Source organism: Hyperolius riggenbachi, chromosome 12 (assembly GCF_040937935.1).
Source record: "Hyperolius riggenbachi isolate aHypRig1 chromosome 12, aHypRig1.pri, whole genome shotgun sequence".
Taxonomy (NCBI): domain Eukaryota; kingdom Metazoa; phylum Chordata; class Amphibia; order Anura; family Hyperoliidae; genus Hyperolius; species Hyperolius riggenbachi.
The window spans coordinates 102,404,749-102,420,163 of NC_090657.1; the positions used below are offsets into that span (position 1 = coordinate 102,404,749).

At 44.1% G+C, this 15,415-nt stretch overlaps 1 long non-coding RNA gene across 2 annotated transcripts in view; it reads left to right on the top strand.

The window, feature by feature from the left end:
* LOC137541384 (uncharacterized) overlaps positions 1-14,730 on the top strand; it is a 120,227-nt gene extending 105,497 nt beyond the window's left edge. For both annotated transcript variants that reach the window (XR_011025140.1, XR_011025141.1), the window contains one exon: positions 13,115-14,730. This is a non-coding gene — a long non-coding RNA (uncharacterized lncRNA). The remainder of the gene's footprint in view (positions 1-13,114) is intronic.
* Positions 14,731-15,415: the final 685 nt, after the last annotated feature.

Genomic DNA, 15,415 nt, shown 5'->3' on the forward strand with positions numbered 1-15,415 from the left:
AAAAACAGAAGGGAAAAAAGATGGCCAGTTGCATGCAAGTATGCAACCACCCTTTTAAAATCTTGATTGAGTGACAAGCATATAAAGGGCCCATATAGTCTGGTCAATAGCAATCAGTGCATGATCACCATATATTTTTGGGAGCTGTAACAAGTACAGAAAGGGAAAGAGAAAAAAAACGCAGGGGTACCAGGAGCCCTTCTGGTGTATTATCTTCAGGTAAGGAGGTTTAAATGTAAGAATAGTAGTTATACTCACAAGTGTGGGTTGCCACAAAAGCAACCACTCTGTATAGCATGTAGGGAAGTCCCGTCCCCACTCGGTATTTTAGAGGATTGGTCGCTGCTCCTTAGAAAAAAGGCATCACTCCTGGCCAGTCGTGAAGGACCCCACAAGTGGGGTAGTACAAGTCGTATTTCGAAAAAGATAGGAGGCGCCCTTATGGTGTATTCGATATTCCTTTATATATACGGAGGCTTCACTTGGTAAAAAAGTTTGTTTTATTGAAATAAAAGCACTTTCGACAACGCGTTTCACGGCACAAACCGCTTCTTCAGGTCAGGTTAGCGTGCTTGGGCAAATAGCCTAGAGTCCGAGCGCCAAACAAACATTTGGCGCTCGGACACTAGGCTATTTGCCCAAGCACTCTAACCTGACCTGAGGAAGCGGTTTGTGCCGTGAAACGCGTTGTCGAAAGTGCTTTTATTTCAATAAAACAAACTTTTTTACCAAGTGAACCCTCCGTATATATAATGGAATATCGAATACACCATAAGGGCGCCTCCTATCTTTTTTGAAATATGATCACCATATAGTAATCCACCTAGAATGGGGATCTGCAGATAAACTTGCTTTAGTGTTGTCGCTATTCAGTCATGTGTGTCCTACTCTATAAAGGTGGCCACTAATGATACAATTTGCTGAACAATCGTTTACGAGCGATTCTTTGTATGAATGATGGGAAATTATAGTTTCGGACCACTAATGGAAAAAAATATCCTAACAATTGTGATCAGATAAATGAAATCGATCTACTTTTCGGTTCGATCCTGTCAATCTGATCGCATTTTTAAGGAGATTTTTGTCCATTAGTTGTCCATTAGTTGTCCATTAGTTGTCATTCATACAAAGATTTGCTCATAAACAATTGTTCGGCAAATTGTATCGTTAGTGGCCACCTTTAGTGACCCCATGGACCACAGCATGCCAGGCCCCTCTATCTTCTACTGCCTCTCGAAGCTTCATGCTCTCGAAGTTCATGTTTGTTGCTTCCATGATACTATATGGCTATCTCATTCTCTGCTGTCCCCTCCTGTTGCCTACGATCTTTCCCAGCACCAGGATCTTCTCCAATGAGTCCTGCCTTCTAATTGTGTGCCCAAAGTATTTCAGGTTCATTTTCAGCATTGCTCCTTCCAATGGACTGTCAGGGTTAATTTCTTGAAGGATTGACTGATTAGATCTTCTTGTAATCCAAGGGACTCTCAAAATTCTTCTCCAGCATCACTATTTGCAGGCATCGATTTTTCAGCATTCATCATCTCTTTAGTGGAGTAGCGGATCACTAACTGCGACAGTTACATCTCGCTAGAAAAAGTTGCACTACATGAATCATAGACCAATATTACATTGTGTACTGCTCCTTTTTAAAGAGGAAATCTGCAGCAAATTGGTAAATTGCGTATTTGAAACAAACAGCTCTGTTCTTCACCGTAGCCTCTAATGTTTGTTTGCCGCAGTGAAGACACTGACAGTTTATAAAGTGACACACAAACTTAAAAATCACAGATTTTGATAGTGAGTTTCTGCTGCAAATGGAGATCATATTAAAGTGAAGATCACAATAAAAAATGGTGATGTTTTCAGATCGTTGCCAATTTTATGAATCCGACAATCTGAAGTGTGTGTTCTTTTCTGCAAAAATAATGGCTTGTTCCTGTTTGATTACAGGTTTATCCTGCCTCCCAAAAACAAGAAAGAGGGACACTAAAGCCACACCCCTAAACATGCCCTGCCACACTCCTAGTTACACATACCACAAAGATTTCATTTGAAAAAATGTTGTTTTATAATTCAAACCACACTGGTCCTTTCTATCCTGGGTCATTTTCCTTCATATTAACATTTGAAAATAAGAAATGTATCAATTTAAAGGATGTAAAGAAGGTTTAGAGTCAATTAAACACCTTTTTAAGTAGAAATATACATGTATCTACCAGAGCCGGGACAAGGTCCTCCAGCACCCAAGGCTGAGACACCAAAGTGCGCCCCTCCATCCCTCCCACCCCAACCATCACCCACTGATTGCTATTAGACTAAGAGGGCCACAGGGCCCACAACCTCCCCAACACCTTAATATCTAGTTATATGGCTTGCAGTCACTGCTATGTATCCCCTTTTCTTATTTCTTTCTGCTTCATACACAATTAGGAATGACAGCTGAATGAATTCTGCGCCCCCTCCTACACTGCGCCCTGAGGCTGGAGCCTCTCCAGCCTATGCCTCGGCCCGGCCCTGGTATCTACATAAATCTGTACATGAGTCCTGAAAGAGTAACAAATGAGGGAGAAAGAGGGACAGAGGGACTGGTTTCCCAAAGAGGGATTGTCCCTCTGAAAAAGGGACAGTTGGGAGCTATGGGTTTATAAATAGGCCCATTATGAGAGAATCTATGGCCATATATATTTTTTGGAGGTATTAGATCTGGGATCACTGGGATCAGCTGTATCAAAATGTGGATTAGTCTAACTAGTTGCTTTGTTTTGTATATTAAAATGTAATGGGAAGGTACAGGGAGTGCAGAATTATTAGGCAAATGAGTATTTTGACCACATCATCCTCTTTATGTATGTGGTCTTCTTACTCCAAGCTGTATAGGCTTTGAAAGCCTACTACCAATTAAGCATATTAGGTGATGTGCATCTCTGTAATAAGAAGGGGTGTGGTCTAATGACATCAACACCCTATATCAGGTGTGCATAATTATTAGGCAACTTCCTTTCCTTTGGCAAAATGGGTCAAAAGAAGGACCTAACAGGCTCAGACAAGTCAAAAATAGTGAGATATCTTGCAGAGGGATGCAATACTCTTAAAATTGCAAAGCTTCTGAAGTGTGATCATCGAACAATCAAGCGTTTTATTCAAAATAGTCAACAAGCGTGTGGAAAAACCAAGGAGCAAAATAACTGCCCATGAACTGAAAAAAGTCAAGCGTGCAGCTGCCAAGAGGCCACTTGCCACCAGTTTGGCCATATTTCAGAGCTGCAACATCACTGGAGTGCCCAAAAGCACAAGGTGTGCAATACTCAGAGACATGGCCAAGGTAAGAAAGGCTGAAAGACGACTACCACTGAACAAGACACACAAGCTGAAACGTCTAGACTGGGCCAAGAAATATCTCAAGACTGATTTTTCTAAGGTTTTATGGACTGATAAAATGAGGGTGAGTTTTGATGGGCCAGATGGATGGGCCCGTGGCTGTATTGGTAAAGGGCAGAGAGCTCCAGTCCGACTTAGACGCCAGCAAGGTGGAGGTGGAGTACTGGTTTGGGCTGGTATCATCAAAGATGAGCTTGTGGGGCCTTTTCGGGTTGAGGATGGAGTCAAGCTCAACTCCCTGTCCTACTGCCAGTTTCTGGAAGACACCTTCTTCAAGTGGTACAGGAAGAAGTCTGCATCCTTCAAGAAAAACATGATTCTCATGCAGAACAATGCTCCATCACACGCGTCCAAGTACTCCACAGCGTGGCTGGCAAGAAAGAAAAACTAATGACCTGGCCTGCTTGTTCACCAGATCTGAACCCCATTGAGAACCTGTGGTCCATCATAAAATGTGAGATTTACAAGGAGGGAAACAGTACACCTCTCTGAACAGTGTCTGGGAGGCTGTGGTTGCTGCTGCACGCAATGTTGATGGTGAACAGATCAAAACACTGACAGAATCCATGGATGGCAGGCTTTTTAGTGTCCTTGCAAAGAAAGGTGGCTATATTGGTCACTGATTTGTTTTTGTTTTGTTTTTGAATGTCAGAAATGTATATTTGTGAATGTTGAGATGTTATATTGGTTTCACTGGTAAAAATAAATAATTGAAATGGGTATATATTTGTTTTTTGTTAAGTTGCCTAATAGGTAATTATGCACAGTAATAGTCACCTGCACACACAGCTATCCCCCTAAAATAGCTAAAACTAAAAACAAACTAAAAACTACTTTCAAAAATATTCAGCTTTGATATTAATGAGTTTTTTGGGTTCATTGAGAACATGGTTGTTCAATAATAAAACTATTCCTCAAAAATACAACTTGCCTAATAATTCTGCACTCCCTGTATACTTAAAAGCCATCTGGGCACTGTTCGAAATACTCAGTCAACCGAAGCATCCAAGCGTCATCTCTCTGCATAAAATATAATTTTTCCTTCTAAAAAGGGAAGGTATTTGCAAATATTAAGTTTCATGTAAGAATTAGGGTACTCCCATAATGCATCACTTCTTCTCAATAAACATTGAACCTTAAAGAACAATGCACATACAGTGCTGCCCATAATTATTCATACCGCTGGCAAATTTTGACTTAAAGTTACTTTTATTCGACCAGTAAGTAATTATTTGATGAGAAGTCAGGAAACGGCTACAAGGCCATTTCTAAATGTTTTAAAGTTCCAGTGGCTACAGTGAAAATTATTATTAAAAAAATACAAGATGTTCCACACTGTGTAAAATCTCAGAAGACGTGGTTGGAAGCCAAAAGTGACACCTGTGCTGGCCAGGAGGATAGAGAGAGAGGTGAAAAAGAATCCGAGGATCACCACCAAGGCCATCCTGGTGAATCTGGGCTCTGCTGGTGGCAATGTATCAAGGCAGAAAATCCAACGGACACTGCACACTGCTGGGTTCCACGGATGCAGACGAAGGAGGACGCCACTTCTCCAGATAAGGGCTGGTTCAGACGGACGCTTGTGCAGCGTTTACCGCCAGCGTTCAGGGCTTGGCGTTAAACGCTCCCATTCAAGTGAATGGTAGCATTTGTACCAAGCTTTTACGCCCGTTTACACGAACGCGGCGTTCGGGTCCCGATCGAGCCCCTGGAAGCTACATGTAGCTTCCAGGGGCGGTTAACCGCGACGGGTAATGTCCCCCTAGGGGAAGAAAAAACGTGACCGCATCCGAACACAACACGAACGCTGCTGAAAGCTTGAACGCATCACCACTGCGACGCCAACGAACGCAACGCCTCTGAACGTCCGTCTGAACCAGCCCTTAAAGGCACACAAAAGCTCACTTGGCCTTTGCAAATGCTCATCTGGACATAAAAGAAGACTTCTGGTCTTCAGTGTTATGGTCAGATGAAACAAAAATTTAATTGTTTGGTCACAATGATGTTTCCTTAATTTGGTGTAAAAAAAAAAAAAAAGGAGAAGCCTTCAACCCAAAGAACACCATCCACACTGTCAAACATGGTGGTGAGAACCTAATGCTTTGGGGATGTTTTTCAGCCAATCGACCAGGGAACCTAATCACAGTAAACTGCACCATGGAAAAGAGCAATACATGAAGATTCTCAACGACAACACCATGCAGTCTGCAGAGAAATTTGGCCTCGGGAACCAGTGGACATTTCAGCATGGCAATGACCCAAAAAAACACAGCAAAAGTGGTTAAGAAATGGTTAGCAGACAATAACATTAACGTTTTGGAGTGGTCCAGCCAGTGTCCTGACTTGAATCCTATTGAATCCAATTCCAATCCTGTGGAGGGAGCTAAAGATCAGGGTGATGGCAAGAAGACCCTCCAACCTGAAAGATTTGGAGCTCATTGCTAAAGATAAATGGGAAAAAATACCTGTGGAGACATGCAAAAAGCTGGTCTGTAATTATAGGAGGCGTTTGATTGCTGTAATAGCCAATAATGGCTTTTCTATTGATTATTGAAAAGGGTATGAATAATTTTGGACTGGACACTTTTTGCTCAAATGCAAATAAAAACTGATAAATGTTTTTTTCCACAATAATGCATCTTGTACATTGTCTCTTTATCTTTTGGGAGACACATGTCCTTTCCCGTCACAAAAATTACTTGCTGGTTGAATAAAAGTAACTTTAAATCAAAATTTGCTGGGGGTATGAATAATTATGGGCAGCACTGTATTCAGAGCTGCTAGTGTATTCATTTTACAGAGCCATATAATGCAACTTGCAGGCAGCTCTTTCAGGCTATGTCTGCCCTTATCAGTGCAAACACCAAATTTGTGTCAAATAAAATTACAGGGTCCCCAACCATCCCGTTTTTATCGGGACGGTCCCGATTTGAAGGGCCCCTCCCGCCATCCCGCGCTGCCCCCCCCCCCCCTTCTGTCCTGGCCACTGGGCAAGGGGGGTAAAAACTGTTCAAGGCACCAGCCCTGGGGATGCCGTATGCTATGCGGGATGGGTGGCATCTATTTCTCCCTCCCTCCCACCTAATGTGCCCCCCAGTGTGACCCCCCCCCCCCCCGCCTGCAGAGAGTTAAATGCGCAGCGGAGCAGAGCGGGCTGTCAGTAATCTTACCATTGCCTCTCCGTACCAGGATCTGGCTCTTCTAGGCTTCCTGCTTCCTGTGACGTCACAGGAAGCAGGAAGCCGAGAAGACCAGATGAGATCCCGATGCGGAGAGGCAATGGTAAGATTAATGACAGCCCGCTCCGCTCCGCTGCACATTTAACTCTCTGCAGGCAGGGGGGGAGGACACACACTGGGGGGCACATTAGGAGGGAGGGAGAGAAAAATAGCGGCCACCCATCCCGCATTGCATACGGCATCCCCAGGGCTGGTGCCTCAATCAGTTTTTTCTCTCCCCACCCACGGGCACCCTTACGCTCCCCCCCACCCACGGGCACGCTCATGCCCCCCCCCCCCCCCCCCCCCTTTCGGGAGTAATAATCATATTAAATAAAATAAAAATATTTATTTTTTTAAAATTGGTTGGCGTGACTAGGGGGTGTTGGGGGTGTGGTTAGGGGCATGGCCTAAGTGTCCCATTTTCAGACATTAAAATGTTGGGAGGTATGAAATTATACTGATATAAATCCTGGTTTAAAAATGTGGGCCTGTGACATGAGGCAGCCAAGCAAGAGAGCAGGCTCTATGGGAGGGGTTCCTACATGGCTCAGCATTGGTAGATAAGACTGCAGCGATCAGGGCACAGATGAGGCGCTCTGAGAAAATCATATAGGAATATCTAAGTTAAAGTTCAGTGACATTTTAATGTAAACCCAGGTGAATACAGAGATAATGCAGTGGGTTAATGGTACCTAAATTCATACATCGAACTGATATTTAGGTATTCTGCCAACAGCTGACACCAGTGGCTTCTGCTAATGATTTCCTGTATGACAGAGTATTCACTATCAGAATTAAAGATCTTTCTTAGAAGAGTAACAATCAGGGCCGGGCCGAGGCAGAGGCGAGAGAGACTCCAGCCTCAGGGCGCCCCCTCGAACACAACTCAGCTATCATTCCCCTACTATGTTTGAAGCAGAGAGAAATAAGTAAAGGGGATACATGGCAGTGACTACAAACCAAATATTTAGAGATTAAGGTGTTGGGGGCCCTGGGGTGCCTCTTAGTCAATAGCAATCAGTGTGTGACGGCTGGGGTGGGAGGGATGGAGGTGGCGCACTTTGGTGTCTCAGCCTTGGATGCTGGAGGACCTTGTCTCGGCTCTGGTAACAATCCATTACGCTGGAATCTATTAGTCAAATGTCAAGAAAATGTTGAGTTCTATGGCAATTTTACCCAGCAGTAAATGGAGAAACTCCATTCAGCTTCTTCACATTGCTGCACAACTTTGCAGGTGCCCAACTAGAGGGGAGCAGCCACTGTGACTGCAGGGGTGCCCCAGAGGTGTGGGGGGCCTCGATTACTAACCGTCGCTTTCTATGATACTCTAGATCAAGAGTTTTTGTAGCTACACATTATGGGTGTGAAGATTCTGAAGGCCACACTTGTTGTATGACCCTCGTGAGATGGGCCCTCAGACCTGTGATCATTAAAGGGAGCCTAAACTGAGAGGGATATGGATGTTTCCTTTTAAACAATACCAGTTGCTTGGTAGCCCTGCTGATCTCTTTGGCTGCAGTAGTGGTCGAATCACAACCCTGAAACAAGCATGCAGCTAATCCAGTCTGACTTCAGTCAGAGCACCTGATGTGCATGCTTGTTGAGGGGCTGTGGCTAAAAGTATTAGAGACACAGGATCAGCAGGAGAGTCAGGCAACTGGTATTATTTTTTGGTATTATTTATTGCTAGGGGGCCCCATGATTTGTAGTTACGCCCCTGCCTCTTTGGTTGAAAAGATAGAAGATCGAGAGCCCAATATAGTGTAGTATGTATTAGTAGGGGATGAGAATAATGAAAGTAAGTAATATACTCACAAGTCAGGGTTGCCTCAAGAGCAACCACTGTAAACGCAGGTGGGGAGAACAAGCCTGTCCCCACTCAGGAGTAAAACGTCGCTCTCTGTGGATAGAAGAATTGTAGGGTAGATCACCCTTCCACCAAGGGTGGACTTCTGGATGCGAGAAGGTGTACAGAGGCGCCGAAAGTGTAAAAGTGGCTAAAACGTTAAAATGTTTTGGTCGCGGTGGTGGACCGGCCGACCATAAACGGACAACAAGGCTGTTGTTTTTCAATAAATATATACAAAATTTATTCAGAAAGCTCCCAGCAAATAGTCGCAACGCGTTTCACGGGTAGCAACCCGCTTCTTCAGGCAATAGGGGGCAGGAGCAACAACACTGAAAATGACAGAGATACATAGCAGGCATCAGCATACTGTGTGTGGTACATAGTACAGGGTCAGTAAGTTACATATACACATAGCTTTTCTGGTATGAGTAGTGTTGACACATATATACTGTCACCAACAAGTCATAAAACATAATTACACTTGTGTAAAACATTGCTTGGTTGCGGAGTGTGTGTCCATAATGTATGGACGTTCGTGTTTGTAACTGTGCGTTATTCCCATGGGAAGAGTCTATTTGTGGGCTGTGCTGGCTTAGTAGCAATTAGTGCTGCTTGATAATGGAGTGAATGCTACATTGAGTGGAGAGCATGGTGGAGTGAGAAAGTATACAACGAAATGGTAATGCTATAGTGTTGCATGGATGGAGGGGAATATACACTTACCAGCGTCAAGTCTGGATGAAGCTTGGCACCTCTGTGTAAGTAGATCGTGTGTGCAGGGTTTATGAGGGGAAAATGGGCGGTGCCGAGGGACGTGAGGGGGGTGTGGCAATGTGAGGGACAGGATTGGGCCACTTTTGTTGATTGGCCAATGCGGAGGAGCTGGGCAGGACCTCTCAGCGGGCCCAATCCTGTCCCTCACATTGCCACACCCCCCTCACGTCCCTCGGCACCGCCCATTTTCCCCTCATAAACCCTGCACACACGATCTACTTACACAGAGGTGCCAAGCTTCATCCAGACTTGACGCTGGTAAGTGTATATTCCCCTCCATCCATGCAACACTATAGCATTACCATTTCGTTGTATACTTTCTCACTCCACCATGCTCTCCACTCAATGTAGCATTCACTCCATTATCAAGCAGCACTAATTGCTACTAAGCCAGCACAGCCCACAAATAGACTCTTCCCATGGGAATAACGCACAGTTACAAACACGAACGTCCATACATTATGGACACACACTCCGCAACCAAGCAATGTTTTACACAAGTGTAATTATGTTTTATGACTTGTCGGTGACAGTATATATGTGTCAACACTACTCATACCAGAAAAGCTATGTGTATATGTAACTTACTGACCCTGTACTATGTACCACACACAGTATGCTGATGCCTGCTATGTATCTCTGTCATTTTCAGTGTTGTTGCTCCTGCCCCCTATTGCCTGAAGAAGCGGGTTGCTACCCGTGAAACGCGTTGCGACTATTTGCTGGGAGCTTTCTGAATACATTTTGTATATATTTATTGAAAAACAACAGCCTTGTTGTCCGTTTATGGTCGGCCGGTCCACCACCGCGACCAAAACATTTTAACGTTTTAGCCACTTTTACTCTTTGGTTGAAGTTTGTCAGCTGAAACAGGATAAGACTTCCATTCATGTACAGTATACTTGAAGTACTCCTGGACTCTTCACCTACTCCGGTTTCCCATAGCCGCCTCTTCCGCCCTGTCAAGTCTCCCGTTTTGCCACAGTATCTGCCGGTATCTTTACAGCAATGGCGCTGACCCAGAAGTACTTCCAGGTCAGGCTCATTGCTGTGAAGAAGATGGCACATACGAGAGGACACTGCGGCAGAATGGCAGAGCTGACAGGACGGAAGAGGCGGTGATTAGAGCCTGAAGAAGGGGAGTTATGCAATGGCTTTTTTTAACAGGCCATTATTAACCATTTTATCCCCTTGGACGTGATTGTCACTTTCAAGCGGCTGCTGTTGCGCTGCTGCGCGCTCCCGCTCGCGATCACACGCTCCGTGTTGCCTCCTGTTAGCCCGGAGATCAATGAATGGGAACATAGATCCCATTCATTCATCTAGGTCCCATGGTAGAAAGACCGACAGCTTCTTATGAGTAGTCGCGGTCTTTCTTAGCAAAAAAAAAAAAAAAAACCACGTCCTCCTTGTACTTCCTGCTTGCTTACAGGATGGAATAAAAAAAATGACTGCTATCTTGTGGCCAAATAATAAAACTACATGTACATGTTAACAACAATGTACATGTTAACAACATGTAAATTACATTTAAAATTAACTGTTTACCCTCCACACCCAAACAATTCTATACAATAAAACCTAAGTGTCCCTGCATCATCCACTTTCCCTGTCTGTCCGTCCGTGTTTTTTTTTGTCAACCATTGGGACGGGAGGACGGGCCAGGGAGCAGGGCGGCCATGTGGGCGTGCGCGGCAGGTGTGTGCGGCGGGCGTAGGTAGACTAGTACCCAAATAAAATTTTTAACTTAAAAAAAAAAAATGTCAAAATTACAATTTGAAAAACAAACAAACCCATAAATAGTTACTTGAGGGTCTAAACTTTTTTATTATGCATGTCAAGAGATTATATTACTAATATTTTTTAAATTATAAGCTTGTAAATAGTGATGGACGCAAAGCTGAAAAAATGCACCTTTATTTCCAAATAAAATATTGGCGCTATAAAATGTGATAGGGACATAATTTAAATGGTGTAATAACCGGGAAACATGGGCAAATAAAATGTGTGGGTTTTAATTATGGTAGCATGTATTATTTTGAAGCTATAATGGCCAAAAACTGAGAAATAATGAATTTTTTCAATTTTTTCTTAATTTTCCTGTTAAAATGCATTTAGAAAAAAATAATTCTTAGCAAAATGTACCACCCAAAGAAAAAAATAAGATATAGATCAATTCATTGATATAATTAGTGATAAAGTTATTGGAGAATGAATGGGAGGTGAAAATTGCTCGGATGCATAAGGTGAAAAAACACTGAGGGCTGAAATGGTTAATTAAGCAGGAGGGGCAGTGCAAGTGGGCATGTTCAAGGGAGAAAGAGGCGTTCTTAGAACTGCCACTTCCTCCCTGCCCATATTCAACGTTTTGTCAGTCAAATATTTTGATTGAGTAAAGTGGGGACCATAGGGAGCACTAGACAAAAAGGATAGTGCTGTGACATACAGTATGTAACAACACCACATATAGAATTGTATAAATAAAATGCAAACACTCCCTCAGTTCAGGGGTACTGTAAGCAGGTGTTTTACCACAGTGGGTTTGAGCACAGCCACTCAACAATAACATCATCAACAAAGTCACACTCCCAGGGACTTCGTTGAGGACTTGGAGTGCTTGGTTTGGGTACCATTTTCTATAACAGAGCAAATACCAGAGCCTCGGGAGCTTATCCAGGAAGTGCTTGCCAATAAACAAGGTGCATGGTTTGGATGCTAGCACTCAGCAATAGCACTCAGCAATAACGTTAGCAATAGCATTCCCAATCCTGGTGCTAACACAATTTTACAGTCTCTGGCATTGGTTTTCAAAACATGGAAAAGGATTAGTGGTTAAAGCGGATCCGAGATGAAAAACGAACTATAACAAGTAACTTGTCTATATATCTTATCTAAAGCAAATCTGGCTGCATATAGCTTCAACAGTTTAAGATGATTTATTCCTGTGATACAATGAGAGCAGCCATGTTCTGTTTGTCATTATTAAGGCTGCCATACCCTGGTCGATTGCCACCAGATCGACAAGCAGATAGATCCCTCTGTGATCGAATCTGATCAAAGAGGGATCTATTGGCTGCCTACACTGCAAACAGATTTAGAATCGATTTCACTATGAAACCGATTCACAATCTGTGGAGCTGCCGGTGCCGCCGCCCCCCTGCATACATTACCTGTTCCGGCCGGCGCGAGTCACCCCGGTCTCTGCTGTCCCTTCTCCGCTCCGGGCTCCAGCTTCACTTTACTTCCTGTCGGGGGAAGTTTAAATAGTAGAGAGCGCTGAGAAGGGACAGCGGGGACACGCGCCGGTGGCTGGCGATCGAGCGAAATCTTCCACGCGGACAGATCGACGGGAACGATCAATTTTGGACAGAAATCAGTTGTTCGGTCAGTGTTTGAGCATCGATTTCACAGCAGATTCGATCACAGTGATCAAATCTGCTGTCTATCGGCAGGAAAACATTGAAGTGTATGGGCTACCTTTACACAGGTAATCTGCAACTGCATTTCACCCCTAAGCCTGTGAAAAATTCACTCCCCCCCCCCCCCGCCTCTGAAATGTCTAGCTAGTAACCTCCTCCTCCTCCTGCCCAGACTGAGCTCCCATAAGCCCTTGCTACATGGGTCTGAGTGCTTTGGCGTTTTGGAGAAGCTGTGGGTGAGGCTTGTTTAGTTTATAGGGAATTAGAGTATTAAAACAAAACAAAAAGTATCTGGCTTGAGGAATGTCCTATAACCTATATGTAAGGAACACAATTATGCAATGAGTAAAAGTTCATCTCGGATACACTTTAAGGTTAGATGGCCTGATGGTAACATGATAGAAGATCACTTGCAAGAAAATACTAAGGTCTGCACAATGGATTTGAAAGTGAATAATTGTGTTTATTTACAGGAGTGCAAAGAAATATATACATACACGCATCAATATGTATACAGCCAAAAGGAATGTACAAATACAATAAGAAATGCATGGTGCATTACAGATCGCGGATGACCAACTCTGGCAAACTACTATCTACTGCAGATATATACAAGGCAATATACAGGTTACCAAGTTACCAAACTACTGATGGTTTCACCGTGCCTCACCAACCACACCACTGCTGATCTTCGCTGGCTGCTCCACTGCTGAACCCCCACCAACTGATCCATCGCCGACCTCCAGACAAGTTACGTCGTAACCAACCAGACACCCCATCTACCAATCACACACAGCTGGGTTTTTTTTTTTGGCCATCATTGATGATCTGCCAACTTCACTGCTGATCTCCTATGGACTGCTCCTTACCAGATTGATTATTGATGCAACTTTGCTGAACCCCTTCAGCCACATCATTGGTGACATTTATCTCATCTTGGTCTAACTGCTGTCCCCTTGTCTATGCTTCCACTCTCCACACCCCATCCTACCTTATCCCTTCAGTGCAAAATGTACCCCTTTCCTCCTATTAACTCCCTGACCCCTCCACCATTTCCCAGCTATCTCCCTCCCCATCTCGCTAGCCCCCATCACCACATGCTCTACCTCCACCTCCTTCTACACCTTGTCCCCCTTCTGTTTCCCCGCACCCTCTCCCCTTCTGTCTTTAGACTCCCTTTTGGCCCTCAACCACCATGCACCTCCCTTCCCTCCCCCCCACACTCTACCCACACACCCCCTCAGCATAACCTTATTCCTATCCATCCTACCCCTAGGCATTTATTCCCTGTTTCCTGTGGCCTCTGGAATGCCAGGTCCACCAGCAATAAGCTGCTCTCTGGAACTCGGTCCCTCCAGCCACCAGACTCGCCCCCACCTTTAATATCTTCACACAAGCTCTCAAGACTCACCCTTTCATGCTCGCATACACCAGCACCATCAGTGGCGTAGCTAAGGAGCTGTGGGCCCCGATGCAAGTCTTACAATGGGGCCCCTCAAGCACTCTATACATAACAATTGATATGGCGCACCAAAACCTGCCAATGGTAACTACAATGTCAGAGGAGCAAGAAGGGGATGGGGAACAGCTTGTTAATGATTACCACTATTCAAAGCTATCTATAGAAGTGATTATTATGAGCACAGGACCAATAGAGAGCTAATACTGTAGTTGAGGGAGGGACCTTCGGGGCCCCTCTGGCCCAAGGGCCCTGATGCGGTCGCTACCGCTGCACCCCCTTTTGCTACGCCCCTGAGCACCATAATATGTTCTGTTAGACACCCTCTCAACAGATACACCTAAAGTCTCCACCCCCACCCTTTAGATTGTAAGCCTCTGGCAGGGCCCTCTCCCTTAGTGTTTCCAGCTTGATTATGCAATCTAACTGACAATCACCCCTTTTGTGCACTAGAACAATCTCTATTTTGACCTATGACAGAGTATTATCAAATCATTTGCATGATCTTGTTTTGCTGTAAGTTTCCTGTATGTCCTACCTTGTATGTTAACCCTTTTATCTATTGTGCAGCGCTGCGTAATATGTTGGCGCTTTATAAATACAATAAATAATAATAATACAGGTGCACAATTCATGCAAAATATGTACAAGAGTGGATTAACACGAACAGCAAATGAATAATCAAGCATGAAAGGTGAAAACCAGAAGATCAGATCTAAATATACACTAGCAAAAAGAGTAGTCAAACAAACAGGAGGTTGATACCAGGAGGTCAATAACAGTTGCAGGGAGCAAGACGAAGGAGGCAAGGCAGTGAAGGCACAAGTTTCAAGGAATTCATGATCAGAATCAAAAGTGCTACTAGCACAATGACCTAGCAGTTCATGAACGAAAGATGCAACCTTATATATGCTGCACTGGTCAGGTGACTGTTCAGAATGCAGTCCATGCAAAAGTTCATCAGTGCTGCCATCAGCAGGATACTAAAGGCACAGGTCATGACAAAGGGAAAGCTAGGATTAGGTATCAAGTAGGTGTAAACGGAGTTCAAAGGGGAGAAGGTAGAGTTAGATGTCAGGACGAGGTTAATGTTGAGGGGAAGTTAGATTTAGATGTCATCAAGGCAACAAGGTGTTAATGTTAAGGGGAGGTTAGGTTCAGATGTCAGCTAAGCAAAAAGGGGTTAATGTGAAGAGAAAAGGTTAGGTTTAGGCACCAGGAAGGAGATTTTTAAAAAAAGGGATCGATTAGATTGTCAAAAAGTAGCACATATAAATCAACCAAAAAAAGCTGGACCAAATTAAAGGTATTCCCG